We start from the raw sequence: 14,208 nt of genomic DNA on the forward strand, positions 1-14,208 counted from the left end.
TGCCTCCATTTTCTGCCCTGGTGCATAGAAGTCTTCTGGCTGGCAATTCAAGAGGGATATGGCATGAAATGGTTGATGAAGTATCTAATTATGACCTGGCTAATTATCCCAGCCTAAGTGACAGTTCTGAATACAAGGCCATTTGAAAAAAGCTGTACAGCAAATGCCCATGCATTAAGCATGAAGGGAATGAACCGTGTGTAAGATGGAATTCAAGTATGCAAAACAATACATTGGGAATTGAAGCTTGCCATTTCTTTCTGAAACTTGATGTATTTATTCACAATTATTGTTTTCACCTCTTGTTGTTTTGTAGTCCTTATTTTCTAAGTGCCTCAGTCAGGAGATGAGGCACATGAGGTGGTCTTTAAAAAGGAAAAGCCTGCCCATTGACTCCAATTCAGCACCAATTATGGCAAAGAAAGCCCAGGTACCTACCATACAGAGGCCTGAAGAATACGACCGCCATGTCGAAGAATTAAGAAAAGAATTTGACAAAAATAAGCCTGATGACAATCACATAGACATTCTTAAAGAAAGAAACCTTTGGCAATCGTCGATTGTGGCTGACCACTCTTCCAGCTGGAAGAATTAAACCAGTTGTTGAAGTTTACCCTTGTTTTTAATGGGGAAAATTTGTAAGTATTTGTTTATTTACTCATGTTATTGTAGAGGGCATACTACAATTCACCTGCATACAGTTAACTGCATTATTATTTTCATCTACAGTTTCATCAAACAGTCAATATTACTGATCAGTAAAATAAAATATAAAAAATTCAAATTGTGGTTGTAAATGTTGTATTAAAGGTTGTGATTTGCTTTAATCCAAGTACAGTTATTATGATGATGATATAGAGAAACTCATTTTGTGACATTTATTTTACTTTATTTTTTATTCATTTGTATTTTTATTTATTTTTAATGTAATGTCAACCGTTTTCTAAAACTGTTATCTGACAGCAGAGGTCCTGGGTTTATAAATTCTAGTTCAACATTCCTGCTTTGGAGGTATTTTTTTTTTTTTTTTTTTTTTCAACTTCATACTTGTGCATGTGTTTTTCTATTAGGTAATGGGTGAATTTGCAATGGTCCTTGGAAGTACATGATTTGAAACATTGTGCAAAAGGGCTGAACAGGTTAGGACGGTCTCTGAGTTACTGATTGGATCCAAGAAAGAGGTGAGGAAATAAACGATCACAAAACACATTGTATTCTTGTGAATGACTTGTGGCTTTGCCAGCTGGAAATGCACGAAGGTAACAAACAAAAAGAACAACAACCCTCCTCCCTCTCCCCCTTCACACCCCGCCACTGTACAAAGCAATTACTTATACAAAGGTCATTACCCCCGCCCCATTTTTCTTTTCAGGGAGCTCTCAGAATGCTACCTGTAATTCAGCTCACTGAAGAAAAAACTAAATTTGATGAAGGAAAGGGGAAAAAGTCAGTTTCGGTCATCACTGTATATGAGGTAATTATACTAAATAACATTAATCAAAATGTTTGGGAGTGGGGGGGCACCCATTGACTCGGCTTCAAACAAGATGTCCTCTTACTGTCATTCAAGCATAATTATATTGACTTATATAATGCTAACAATTGACACAGTAAATTTAAAATTAAATTAAATGTATCTAGCAAAGTACAATAAAAAATGTTATATTTTATATATTTATATTATTTTGTCATCATTTCATTATGTTATATTTTTCAGGATATATCTACAAGTGAACTTGACAAGTACCTGAAAACCACACAAGAAGAACCACCGCATCTTGTTCTTTGTGTTGCAAAGAACACCCTCCAGGAAGCTGTAATAGTAGGGATACTGTTGCGATATTTTGCCAAGCAAAAACTGTATTAGATGCTGTGCTTGTTCTCCTGGGAATGTACTATGCCTTCCACCTGCAGTACCCCAAAGTATATTCGCAGGTGCTTGGATTCCTGCAGCAATATATATTGGGAGACCCATTTACTGGATGCAAATCCCATGAATACAGATTTTATGCAAAAGGGTTCAACGATTAAATTAATGAATTACAACAATAACATTCTTACATAATTGTAAATATCTGTAAATAAATTAAATAATTATTTGTTAAATCTGAATTTCATGTAGTAAGGTAGTATGTTTTTATTGTGTATTTAAATAATTTTTGAGGGAGTGGACATATACAGTATTCTATTTGATGTTTTAGATGTTTTAAATACAATCTATATGTATATAGGTGTAACAGATTTTATTCTTCAAATTGTAAATATTTATTACAATTCAAATACTTGTTACTATTGCAATAGATTTTTTGTTTAAAAAAGTTTTTAGCTTAACTTTGAAATATGCAATAAATAAAAGTAAGTTGTTTAATTTGTGTCTTTTTGTATTGTAAAAATAAGAAAGCATTTACGTGTTTAGATCTTAAACACCTGTAGATTTGTAAACGTGTTCAGGTGTTTAAAAAGTGTTAGAGCGAATAAACATGTTCACGTGTTTATTACTTAAACACCTTAACGCGTTTATATTCTAAACATGTTTATAAAGTAAACGCCTTGACGCGTTTAAAAAGTGTTATAGATAAGTGTTTATGAATGTTCCACACTTACACATGGTTTTAGAGTGTAGCTACTGTTGCATGTAAATGAGTTTGAAAATCACCTTCCCATACGGTCTAGCGGTTAGGATTCCTGGTTTTCACCCAGGCGGCCCGGGTTCGATTCCCGGTATGGGAACGGCTTTGTTTTTGTCATTTTGTTACAGAACTGTGGTCATTTGTAATGTGTTTTCATTATGATAATAAAGCTACAGTTATAAGATAAAAAAAGTATTTAAAAAAACCTACAGTATATAATTTACAGAATGGTACAAATGTATTTGACTCTATTCCCAATCCCATCGCAGTTTGTTTTTAGATTATATTAGTCCCTGGTCAAGACAAAGTCTCTCAGGGGTTGGCCTATCATTAGATTGCCGATGTAAGGTCTCTGGTCCCATTGTATAAGCAAGATAGTTTATTCACAAATAAATACATACACTTTTATTTATGTTTCTGTTGGTAAATTAACACATTATCGCATGCGTTCATGTCACGCTGTGCACTCTAACATTGCATCACAAGCAAACAGTACACCAGGACTTCGTGGCGCAACGGTAGCGCGTCTGACTCCAGATCAGAAGGTTGCGTGTTCAAATCACGTCGAGGTCAAAACCGTCTTTATATCTATTCCACTCTATATCATTTTTTAGCGTGTTTGAATTTGAAATCCGGACATTTATTTATACAATTTAGCCCACACAACATGTTGATTATATAGCGACAAACAAATTACTTCCTGGGGGGGCAGTTCAGTTTCAATCTAGTTCCAGTCTCTCTGCCATTATCTTGCGCTGCTGTGTTTGGTCAGGTAAAAAGGGCGTGACCAGAGCGGTATGGGCAATCCCGTTAGGTAGCTTGCATGTCAATCTCTCCTTCTTTTCTATTTATATACCCAGCACTGCTTCCGCCCTTCGTCTGTGTTTGTTTCTATTCTTTTCATCATTCAGCTTTTCTATTTTTCTGCAGGAGCTCCAACGTTAGTCTTTTCTGCTCCATCCAGTCTCCAGCGCAGCTACAGCGCCGTTCAAAGCGCAGCGTCATTCTCAGCTTGCTCTGCGTTTTCATCAGAAAGACTGTTCCGACGTCACCGCTGCACTGCAACTCTTTCACACCGGCGCCTCACAGACCATGGTTACCACGGCAACGCCTCATCTCGTGAACAGTGGGAACAATAGTATTGTGGTTTACTACATAATATCCCACCCATCGTTGGTGTTCAAACAAAGCAGAGTGTTACATTGGGAAAGGGCCGTACCTGTCAGTAAGTATTTTAAATTCATGTGGGAAGGTTTAAGATTGTGAAGAAGTTTAAATATGCTGCGTATTTGCGCATTGGGAACTTTGCATAATGACGTTTTTATTAATGCCACTTTCTTACGGACAGTAGTCAGGGTGATGATACAAGACCAGAGCCAATAAACCTGTTATTTGCTTGTCCTTTCACTACCATATTCTATCGTGTTTGCTCAGAATACGCGTGAATCCTGAAAACATCTTGTTAATATTTAAACAAAGCCAGCAGTCACTTTATTGATCACCCTGTGGATTGGAATACAGATGATTGTGTTAAAGATGTTAATAGACTTTCAATGTACACGTTTTAGAGCTCAGCGTTTGTTGAGGCAGTTCAAGCGCTGCACTTTCAGGCAGCCAGTTCCAGTGTTTGCCTTTTGGACTTACTCTGGAAGGAATACAAAAAGAAAAAAAAACATTTGTTGAGAACCGCATTTGGGAGAAAACTTAACAGTTTCGAAACACATTTGTAAAGGCATCGGATTCTATTATGGTGTTGCCGAGCTGTTGAACGTTTCTCATTACAGGTTTACTGGATTGCCAAAAAGAATGCTATCTCGAAACATCAGTCTTGTCAAGCCGAAATAGCTCAGTTGGGAGAGCGTTAGACTGAAGATCTAAAGGTCCCTGGTTCGATCCCGGGTTTCGGCAAACAGCAAGGCGATATTTGTTTTGTATTATTTTGAACTAAAAAAAGAGAGCACATTTATTCTTCAGCGTAATTGGATGAAATAACAGCGTATCAGAGTGCCATTATCTAATGTGATTAAAAAATGCAAAAAGCATCGTCCCTGGGTGGGCTTGAACCACCAACCTTTCGGTTAACAGCCGAACGCGCTAACCGATTGCGCCACAGAGACCAACCTATTAAGCCGCCAAAGCATACGGCAGTGATTAGCAAGGCGAGATGCTGCAGAACGTGATCGAGGGAGCAGAACTCAGCAGAACCTGAGATCACATCTAAGATGAAAGCAAGATGGGGCAGGAAAGTCTATGTAATAAATTATGGCAGCACAGCATGTAATTAGTTCAGTCTACAGGGAACCAGGGAGAGAGGCAGATAGATAAGTTCCTGCTTTTTGTAATTGTAACTACTACATTTGGTGACATTGTAAGGTGGTGTTTGAATTGGCTGAGTTTGTGTGTGATTAGTACCAGGTGAGTGGCTAAATTGATTAGCAGTTGATTTTGCTATTTGATTGGTTTCCACACAGTTTAGTTGGTTCTTTTGCCAAGCAGGGGTAACAACATTTATTCAAGCAGCTTATTTTAGCGCCAGCACGAAGCGCCAGCCAACAGAAGAGCCTCAACAAAAGAGCCGGGAGTCTAGCTGTGGGAGTCCAGCGAGGGGAGGCCTGCGCTAAGACGCTGTTCAACTAGATCCGAACCTAACAGCGCTCTGGAAGAAGCCATCTACTAGTCAGGTCTGTACCCTCCACCCCACTGCTCCTCCTTTTGTCTTGCTTGTCCTGCTATGACTGTCTCTCACATCCCTGTTCTGTCCTCCCGTCCTCGTCCTCTGCCCTCCCTCCGCTGTTGCTCCTCCAACCCCTCTAACCTCATTTCTCTGCCTCTCCCCCCCTCCCGCACACTCTCTGGTGCACTCTGGAACTGTCACTCTTCTGCTAACAAAGCTGATTTCATCTCTGCCTTTGCCTCCCACCTCTCGCTCGATTTCCTTGCTCTCACTGAAACCTGGCTGTCCCCTGATAACACTGTTACTCCTGCTGCCCTGTCCTCTCTCTACGTCCTGTCCCATACCCCGCGTCTCACCGGACGGGGAGGTGGGACGGGTCTTCTCCTCTCTCCCTCCTTACTCTTTTCTGTCCCCTCCGATCTCACCTCCCTCTCTGTCACTACCTTTGAATTTCATGCAGTCCAACTAACCTCTCCCTGTCAACTCCTGCTCATTGTTCTGTACCGCCCCCCTGGGCCTCTCACTCACTTTCTGGATGAACTCGACTATCTACTCTCCTCCCTCCCCTCTCTGTCTACCCCGACTGTCCTGTTGGGTGACTTCAACATCCATCTCTCCAACCCCAGCCACTCTGCTGGATTCCTCCCTCTCCTTCACTCCTTCGACTTCTGTCTCTCTCCGTCCCCTCCTACCCACAAAGCTGGCCGTCAACTGGACCTCACCTTCTCCAGGGCCTGCTGCCCCTCCAACCTCTCTGTCACCCCCCTGGACCTCTCTGATCACTATTTCATCTCTTTTTCTCTGTCTCTCCCCCCTCTCCCTGCTCCTCCTACCCCCACTGTCACCTCTCGCCGTAACCTCCGCTCTCTCTCCCCCTCTGTCCTTGCCTCCACTGCTCTCTCTCACCTCCCTCCTATCGACTCCTTTTCACAACTCTCCGTAGACTCTGCTACCTCCACCCTCTTCTCCTCACTCACCTCCTCCCTCGACTCCCTCTGTCCCCTCACCTCCCGACCTGCTCGCCCCTCCCCTCCCCATCCCTGGCTCTCCTCTGTGCTCCGCTCGGCAAGAATCACACTGCGATCTGCTGAAAAGAAATGGAAGAGAACCAAACTCCCTGCTGCCCTAGACCTTTACCGCACTCTTCTCTCCTCCTTCTCCTCTACTCTCTCCTCTGCTAAATGTGCTTATTTCCAATCTGTAATCCAAGCCTCCACTAACAACCCACGTAAACTATTCTCTACCTTCTCCTCCCTCCTAAACCCTCCCCCCCTCCTCCTCCCTCCTCTATCTCCCCTGACGACTTTGCCTCCTTCTTCTCTTCTAAAATCTCAGATATCCGCAAACTCTTTAACACCTCTCCCTCCCCCGCACCCCCTCCTGCTCCAACCCCTACACCCACTACATCCCCTACTAACTCGCCCTCCCTCTCCACCTTCTTGCCCCTCTCAGACTCTGACCTCTCCTCCCTGCTCCAGGGTCACAAACCCACCACGTGTGCCTTGGACCCCCTCCCCACTCACCTCTTTCAAGCTGCTGCTCCTGCTCTACTTCCCTTCATCTCCTCCCTCCTCAACACCTCTCTACTTTCTGGCATCTTCCCCTCTGCCTTCAAAAAAGCCTCTATCACTCCCCTCCTCAAAAAACCTACCCTCGACCCCACCTCCCTCCAGAGCTACCGTCCTGTCTCCCTCCTACCCTTCCTCTCCAAAACCCTCGAGCGGACTGTACACCGCCAGCTCTCTGCTTTCCTGTCCAACCACTCTCTGCTTGACCCTCTCCAATCTGGCTTCTGCTCTGCTCACTCCACTGAAACCGCCCTTCTGTCTGTCACCAACTCACTTAAGTGTGCCCGAGCTGCCTCTCTCTCCTCTGTCCTAATTCTCCTCGACCTCTCTGCTGCCTTTGACACTGTTGATCACTCTATTCTACTATCATCTCTTGCTGACCTGGGGATCTCTGGCACTGCTCTGGCCTGGTTCTCCTCCTACCTCTCCAACCGCACTTATCAGGTAACGTGGCGTGGAGCAACCTCCACACCTCACCCTCTCTTAACTGGAGTCCCCCAAGGGTCAGTCTTGGGTCCTCTCCTGTTCTCTCTCTACACCCGCTCCCTGGGCCCCCTCATCGCATCCTATGGTTTCTCATACCATTTCTATGCTGATGATGCTCAGATTTTCCTCTCCTTCCCCACCTCTGACTCCACCATCTCCTCCCGTATCTCTACCTGTCTGTCTGCTATTTCCTCCCGGATGCACTCGCATCACCTCAAACTCAACCTCTCTAAATCTGACCTCCTTTTCTTTCCCTCCTCCTCCCCCTCTGATCTCTCCATCTCTGTTCCTCTGGAATCTACCACACTCTCTCCCTCTTCCTCAGCTAAGAACCTTGGAGTCACCCTGGACCCCTGCCTCTCTTATTCCCAGCACATCTCCACTCTGGCACGCACTTGCCGATTCTTCCTGAGCAACATCCGAAGAATCCGACCCTTCCTCACCAACTATGCTACCCAGCTCCTGGTCCAGGCCCTGGTACTCTCCCGCCTAGACTACTGCAACTCCCTCCTGGCTGGCCTCCCTGCGTCCGCCACCCGTCCACTCCAGCTCATCCAGAACTCTGCTGCCCGCCTGGTGTTCTCTCTGCCTCGCTTCTCCCACGCTACTCCACTACTCTGCTCGCTCCACTGGCTCCCGATCACCGCTCGCATCCAGTTCAAGACTCTTGTACTAGCCTACAGATGCCTTGACAGTCTGCACCCAGCTACCTCCATACCCTCATCTCTCCCTACACCCCCACTCGACCTCTCCGCTCCGCCTGCACTAGAAGACTAGCTCTACCACCGCTATGCTCCCCTGCCTCCAAAGCCCGCTCCTTCTCCACCCTTGCTCCGCAGTGGTGGAATGACCTTCCTACAGATGTCAGGACTGCCCAGTCCCTGACCACATTCCGGCGCCTCCTTAAGACTCACCTCTTCAAAGAGCTCCTGTAGAACTCCTCTGTTTGTATCCTGGGACACTATCACCCTTCATGTAAATGTGCTTTATTTTGCTCTTATCAGCCCCTATTTTACTGCATTTAATCCTGTACATCAGAATACTGTAATCTGCCAAGTTTTTAACCTGTAGTACTTTGTATTTAATCACATCCTGATGTAACTATCACTATTTAATCATATCCTGATGTAACTATCACTATTATCTGCTGTATTATTGAATTATGGTTTGTCAAACTTGTACTTTACTTGAACAAAAGTTATTGTATTTCTTGCCCTTATTGTATTACTTGTATTGTAACGCTTGAAATGTTTTTGCTTACGATTGTAAGTCGCCATGGATAAGGGCGTCTGCTAAGAAATAAATAATAATAATAATAATAATAAATATAATTGCGCTTTGGATAAAACAGTCCCTCAAACAAGTTTCTAGCTGTCGTAAATATTACATTTTTTAACACTCAGAACTGACACCTATTGTAAAAATGTCAATCGTGTATTTTTATTGATAATATTACAAAACATAGAGTTTACTATCCGCGCATTTCTACAGCTGACATTTGTAATATGAACATATATTATTATTGGCATTTTTTCAATTTGTGGTGACTATACGTACAGTACTAGTGACAATTAAAATAATACTGTAATAAAATTCTTCCCTTCAGATGATTGTTTTTCGAAATAAACCAAAAGTCTTCACGATTCAATAATCTCCCGCCGTTGAGAACGCGCAGGATTCTTGGGAGTTCTACGAGATCTGATTGGATAATTCCGTCACTTCATTCTTGGTAGCTCTGCGAAATCTGATTGGCTCGCTCCTGGTCAATTCTTGGAAGTGACACGGGCTATGATTGGTCAAAGCTACCAAGATCTTCCCAAGATTGCAGATCGGGTGGGAGGGAGAGCTGGCCGGGCTGGGGGGCGCACAGAAATGCACAGCTGAACAGAACACCCCCCCTCAGACATGTGCTGTCTATTCACGGGAACACACCACTGAACCAGTTAGTTCAGATGAGCGCTGGATACACAAGAAACAATCTGACAATTTCACAAATAAACCCGTTTGTGTTCAAACCTATGAGAGGTGGAATGTAACAAAAATGTGAACTGCAAAAGACAGAGCGTCAAACATCAACGACAAAGTTCAACATTTGAATTGAAATAACAGCTGTCAAATAGACAAAGCACAACACTCGAAGATAATATGCCAAATTGAAAATGCTCAACACACTAATTGAATGAATTATACATAAAATAATCAATGTAATTAAGCTCAATAATTGAAATGGGAACTTCAAATCTTAAATAAATTGATTACAATTCAAATTTCCAGCACGCCATCCGATTTGTGTTTAGTCTGTTCTAAATCAATACTGCGCGTTGTATTTCAGGTTAAGCGCTGTGCTTTCCATTTGCCACTTGGTCATTCTATTCCCCGGGACTGCCCCTGTCATGGCAAATCTGACATGCTAAAGAGATGCTTTGCACTGTTTCTTAAATCAAGTGGCCTCAAATAAACTGTCTACATTAATGTCTGCTTAGCCTACCTGTCAGTCTGGTGAAATTGTAAAAATGTGTAATTGACTTGTGGATGTTCACATCAGAACTCGAGCTGTCATGCTCGTCCCCTCAAACTGGCGCAGGCAACACATCTGCCTGGATTCCTGCATGATATAAATGTGTTTCTTCATTTGCGCGGCCTGCTTTTTATTATTCATTGGGGTTTGTTTACTACACGCCTCCATAGCTGAGCCTTTAATCAGACAGTCCTTGTAGGTGACAGTGCAGTTTGATCCGCACGTACTTCTGCCAAACTTCAATTCAAAGTACAATCTTCTAAATGGGTTGTAATATAATTTCAAAAGTTTTATTTATTTATTTATTTATTTATTTTAATTAACGTACTGACTGACAATCAGAGGACTAATATGAAAGAGGTGCGCGCATCAATTGCAGCTAATTAGCTCCCATTAGCACCTGAACCTCTTTATAAACCCATTGCGCACTAAGGAACACCAAACTCAGCTACTGACGGTTTTGTTTTTATTATTGTGTCTTTATAACGGTAAAAGAAGTTCACGGTCGGGGCTGCCTTCGATTTAATGATGCCGTGTTGTCTTAGATTTGGGTAATTGTTGATCTTTTCTCTACTTTAGAAACGTTCATTTTATTGTGTGTTTCTCACTTGCGTGTTTTTTTTTTCAATGCAGAATAACATTGCTGTTGGCAGTGTTAGTCACTGAAGTTTGGACGCAGAACCCCCCTCTAGGTACGATAACGGTCGCTTCAGCAGAGCTGTCCTTTTAGCTTCCTGTTTATTTGCCGGTTGTGTGTTTTCAAGTATCGTTGTCTTCTGCAGGCTCGGTGAGGACAGAATGTCAAGGGAGTGTTATGATGATGATGTTGGATAAGTCTTTTGTTGGAAAGTATTTTCGCATCAATGTGATTGGTGAGTGATCAATTCTTGAATGGAAAGCTTTTGATGTGCAAAGCCTGTTGACTCGTAATGTAATAATTCAAATTAAGTACAGAGCACTCCTGCGCTGTATGGCATCAACCAGGCTTTGTTTATTTTTTCAAATGCAGGGTATGAAACTCTTGCGTTAGCTTCAAAAGCATGTTGCTGATCACACTAAATAGACCTGTGCTGCTACAACCTTAGTCAGATTTGTTGACTGCAAGTGCGCAGAAATAGGGATCATTTACTCTAAACTTACTGTTCTGAACGAGTGTATAATTCTACTAATATAAATAGTTTTTAAAGAATTTCAATAAGTAGATGGGACGGGGCGGTGGGGGTGTTCACTTTGTTATATCTCTACCTTGCTTGATCACGTGTACGGTTTCTTAAAATTCCAACCGAATTTCTTTCCATAGACAATAAGGGGGCGCTTGTGTCCCTCTCTCCAAGACTGGCTGCACAGTGTGGATATAGCTTAACTGTTGACTTCTTGGGAAATGCCAAGTTCCTTGCTTCTGTGCTGAGCTGCTTTGCTCAGAACACAGTGAGTCATCATTTTATTTCTTGTAAGCTTGTTTCTAATGGTGACATGCTGGGACTAACTTTAGCCTTTGTTTCCAGAATGATGAGACCTACAAGCTGACAGTACAAATCAGTGTCTTCTCAAACAGTGCTATGACTTCAGCTTCCTCCTATGTTCAGGGCATGACATGCCGCTATTCTCCATGGGTGGAGAGGGAGATTCTGTGTGAAAGAAACTACATGGAGGTAAGGGCTGTCAGGATGTGATAATGCTGTTCAGTATAACTTGTTGGGTTGTGTGGGTATTTAATTGTCACTACAGAAGTGCTTCACTCATGACTAATGTGAATTCTCTTTAGGTTTCTGTGAGAAGAGGTGTGCCACTTATTGAGCCAAACTTTGTTCAAGATGATCCTGATTGGTCCCTTGCATACCCTGAGGTAGAATCATGTGACTTTGCGTTTGCTTCATTCATGTCCCCTTGGTCTTGCCTATTGAGGTCTACTCTACTGTCATCTAGAGGAAGCAAAATCTAACGGCCCCCTTTTACTTTAACCTGTCTCCCAAGAGGGTGGCCATATTGGAATTGTGTGACATTTAAGGCATTGGCTTTGCATGCATGTATTCTGTGATTTTGCTTTGGTAGAAATTGATTGTGGAGAAGTTAACCCTTTCTTGTCAGTGTAAGCCTTGTATTTCAACCACTGAGGTAGTGGCTTCATATGTGCAGGGCTATAAATCCTTAATGATAAATGTGTCCTGATTTACCTTTTTTGAGGACTGCTGCATAGGAGCAATTTAGGTGTTGTCCTAAAGTTTGGTACACTGATGTATTAAGGTCCAGTACAAATGAATGGCTGTAAACTCTGCCTGTATCGGATCCAGACAACATGCTTTCACATAGGCTTTCGTACGCAGTTGTATTTGAGGATTTACTCTGTTCCCTTAGATGTCCGCTGAACCTAGAACAGTTTCAGTGATGTGTCATTAAACTTTCAACTTTCAGTTTTAGTTCCTGTTTATTAAACATGACATCCGTTATGACCAATCCTTTAGACTGGGGATGCTTTGTGTTCAAACTCCCTAATCTAATGAGATTTTCTTCTGCTAGGCAACTGCTGCTGACAACAGCATCTGGAAAATTGTGTTCCATCTCCCAGCAAATAGAAAGACAACTATGACTGTTGCTCAGGCCATGACAAATGGCTATGGCATAAACACTACACCAACTCGAATTCTGGTTAGAGCTGCATACAACTCCACAGAAAGCCAGCCTCAGGTGGTAAGTAGTCTAGGCTTCATTGTTGTCTAGTACAGTATATCCAGACTATGAAGGTAGATTTAGTCTTGCTTTTGTTTTAGTAAAAGTTCCCCCTCTCCTCCAACAGATCCAAACTGTACCAATGGCTGTGCTAAGATCAACCACCTTTTATAAGCAAAGATGGATGGTCATGATGGTGGACACTGCAGTTACATGTCCTACTGGTGAGTAAGCTTATGGAGGGCAACGGTGCTCAAGAACTGTTCTAGGTTTAAGTGAGTTTTCTATACCAAGTCTATGGTGTTCCTTTCTGTCAGATGGCACAGCCTTCACAGAACAGATGATTACATGGAATGTTCCCCGTGTTCTACCTCCTCTTGTTCCGACACCACAAATTACTACCCTTGATGTTCAAATGGGAGTTGATGGCCGCAAGCTTGACCCTGCAACGATTCATAATAGAGATTATAAACTGGATGTTGGTCCCCAGCTAATCACTGTAAAAATTCCTGTGGGAGCTGATGGTGGATATTACAAGGTATGTAGTAGTTCAACATCTTCTAAATCCTTCTCATTTTAAAGCTTTCCTCCTAAGATGCTTCTGTGCTTTCAGAGCCATGTATTGGACAACACCTATGTGATCTCTTACTCTATTGAACCAATGCTGGAGCATACCTGGCAAGATGGGCCTGAGAAGACCAAGTACACAGTACTTCATCCAATAACCACTCCTTTCATGCCTCGGCCACCAGTTGTCACAAACAGTATGTACAACTTGTCCACATGAAGTAAATCAAAGGGATTTGTTGCAGTGCTCCACTTCATATGCTTCATTTAACTGCATGCTTTAATTTCAGACACTGTTCCTAAAGCCACAGTGTTCAATGTGACCCTGGGGACATTCCTGCCTGATGTGGAGCTGGTCAAAATTATAGTTGGACCAGAGACGTTAACTGTGCCAGAAGCCAACCTAAAAGGTTATAATGTCCGGGAGCATGTCTTTCCCAATGGATCCAAGACCTACACTCTCCAGGTGCCATTTGAGGACCCCAATGTGAAGCAAAAGGTAACATCCCACCTGTTCAACCATCCAATTGCCCTTTGAAAACACTTGCTTCCTGTGGATGTGTTGCTTGCTGTTTGACTTTGGGTTTAATCCTACAAACCCTTGCTCTTTCAGGTAACTCCTCCAGACACCAGAACCTACATTCTGCCCCTGACCTACTTACTGAATATAGTGCCAGAGAATACACCCTTTACTCATCCTGCTGTAGTCGAAGCCGTTCTCAAAGACATCAGTAAGTGCCTGACTATTTGGTCTACAATTACCTTTTTCTAACCAATCCAGTCCATTGCCGTGACAATTGCTCTTCCTCTTGCAGTTCCACCTACAGTAACTGGCTACTGTGATGGTGCTGCATTCTATACTATGGTAACATATGGCAACATGGGTCGCAACTGGATTCCTTTTGTGGGCTCAAGAGAACTTGGTGGAAGTCTGCTTGCCCTGTACAAGTATAATGCCAACTCTACCAATTTCTGGATGACTGTCCCATACAATTCAGTTGATGCCACATATGAAGTAAGTGATGGAACTTTAAAATGTGTTTAGCTGTTTTGGGTTCAACACATTACTGACCTGATGTATTGTCTCTGTAGGTGATC

General features: G+C 42.8%; 4 non-coding genes across 4 annotated transcripts; 3 read left to right on the top strand and 1 right to left on the bottom strand.

Moving 5' to 3' along the window:
* The first annotated feature begins 2,658 nt into the window (after positions 1–2,658).
* trnae-uuc (transfer RNA glutamic acid (anticodon UUC)) lies at positions 2,659–2,730 on the top strand. Its single transcript has one exon. It is a non-coding gene; the product is annotated as a tRNA-Glu (tRNA).
* A 401-nt stretch (positions 2,731–3,131) lies between these two features.
* trnaw-cca (transfer RNA tryptophan (anticodon CCA)) lies at positions 3,132–3,203 on the top strand. The gene has a single exon. It is a non-coding gene; the product is annotated as a tRNA-Trp (tRNA).
* A 1,262-nt stretch (positions 3,204–4,465) lies between these two features.
* Positions 4,466–4,538, top strand: trnaf-gaa (transfer RNA phenylalanine (anticodon GAA)). Its single transcript has one exon. It is a non-coding gene; the product is annotated as a tRNA-Phe (tRNA).
* A 135-nt stretch (positions 4,539–4,673) lies between these two features.
* On the bottom strand, positions 4,674–4,747 carry trnan-guu (transfer RNA asparagine (anticodon GUU)). Its single transcript has one exon. It is a non-coding gene; the product is annotated as a tRNA-Asn (tRNA).
* Between the last annotated feature and the right edge of the window lie 9,461 nt (positions 4,748–14,208).

The sequence above is a fragment of the Acipenser ruthenus genome, chromosome 32 (assembly GCF_902713425.1).
Source record: "Acipenser ruthenus chromosome 32, fAciRut3.2 maternal haplotype, whole genome shotgun sequence".
Lineage (NCBI taxonomy): Eukaryota > Metazoa > Chordata > Actinopteri > Acipenseriformes > Acipenseridae > Acipenser > Acipenser ruthenus.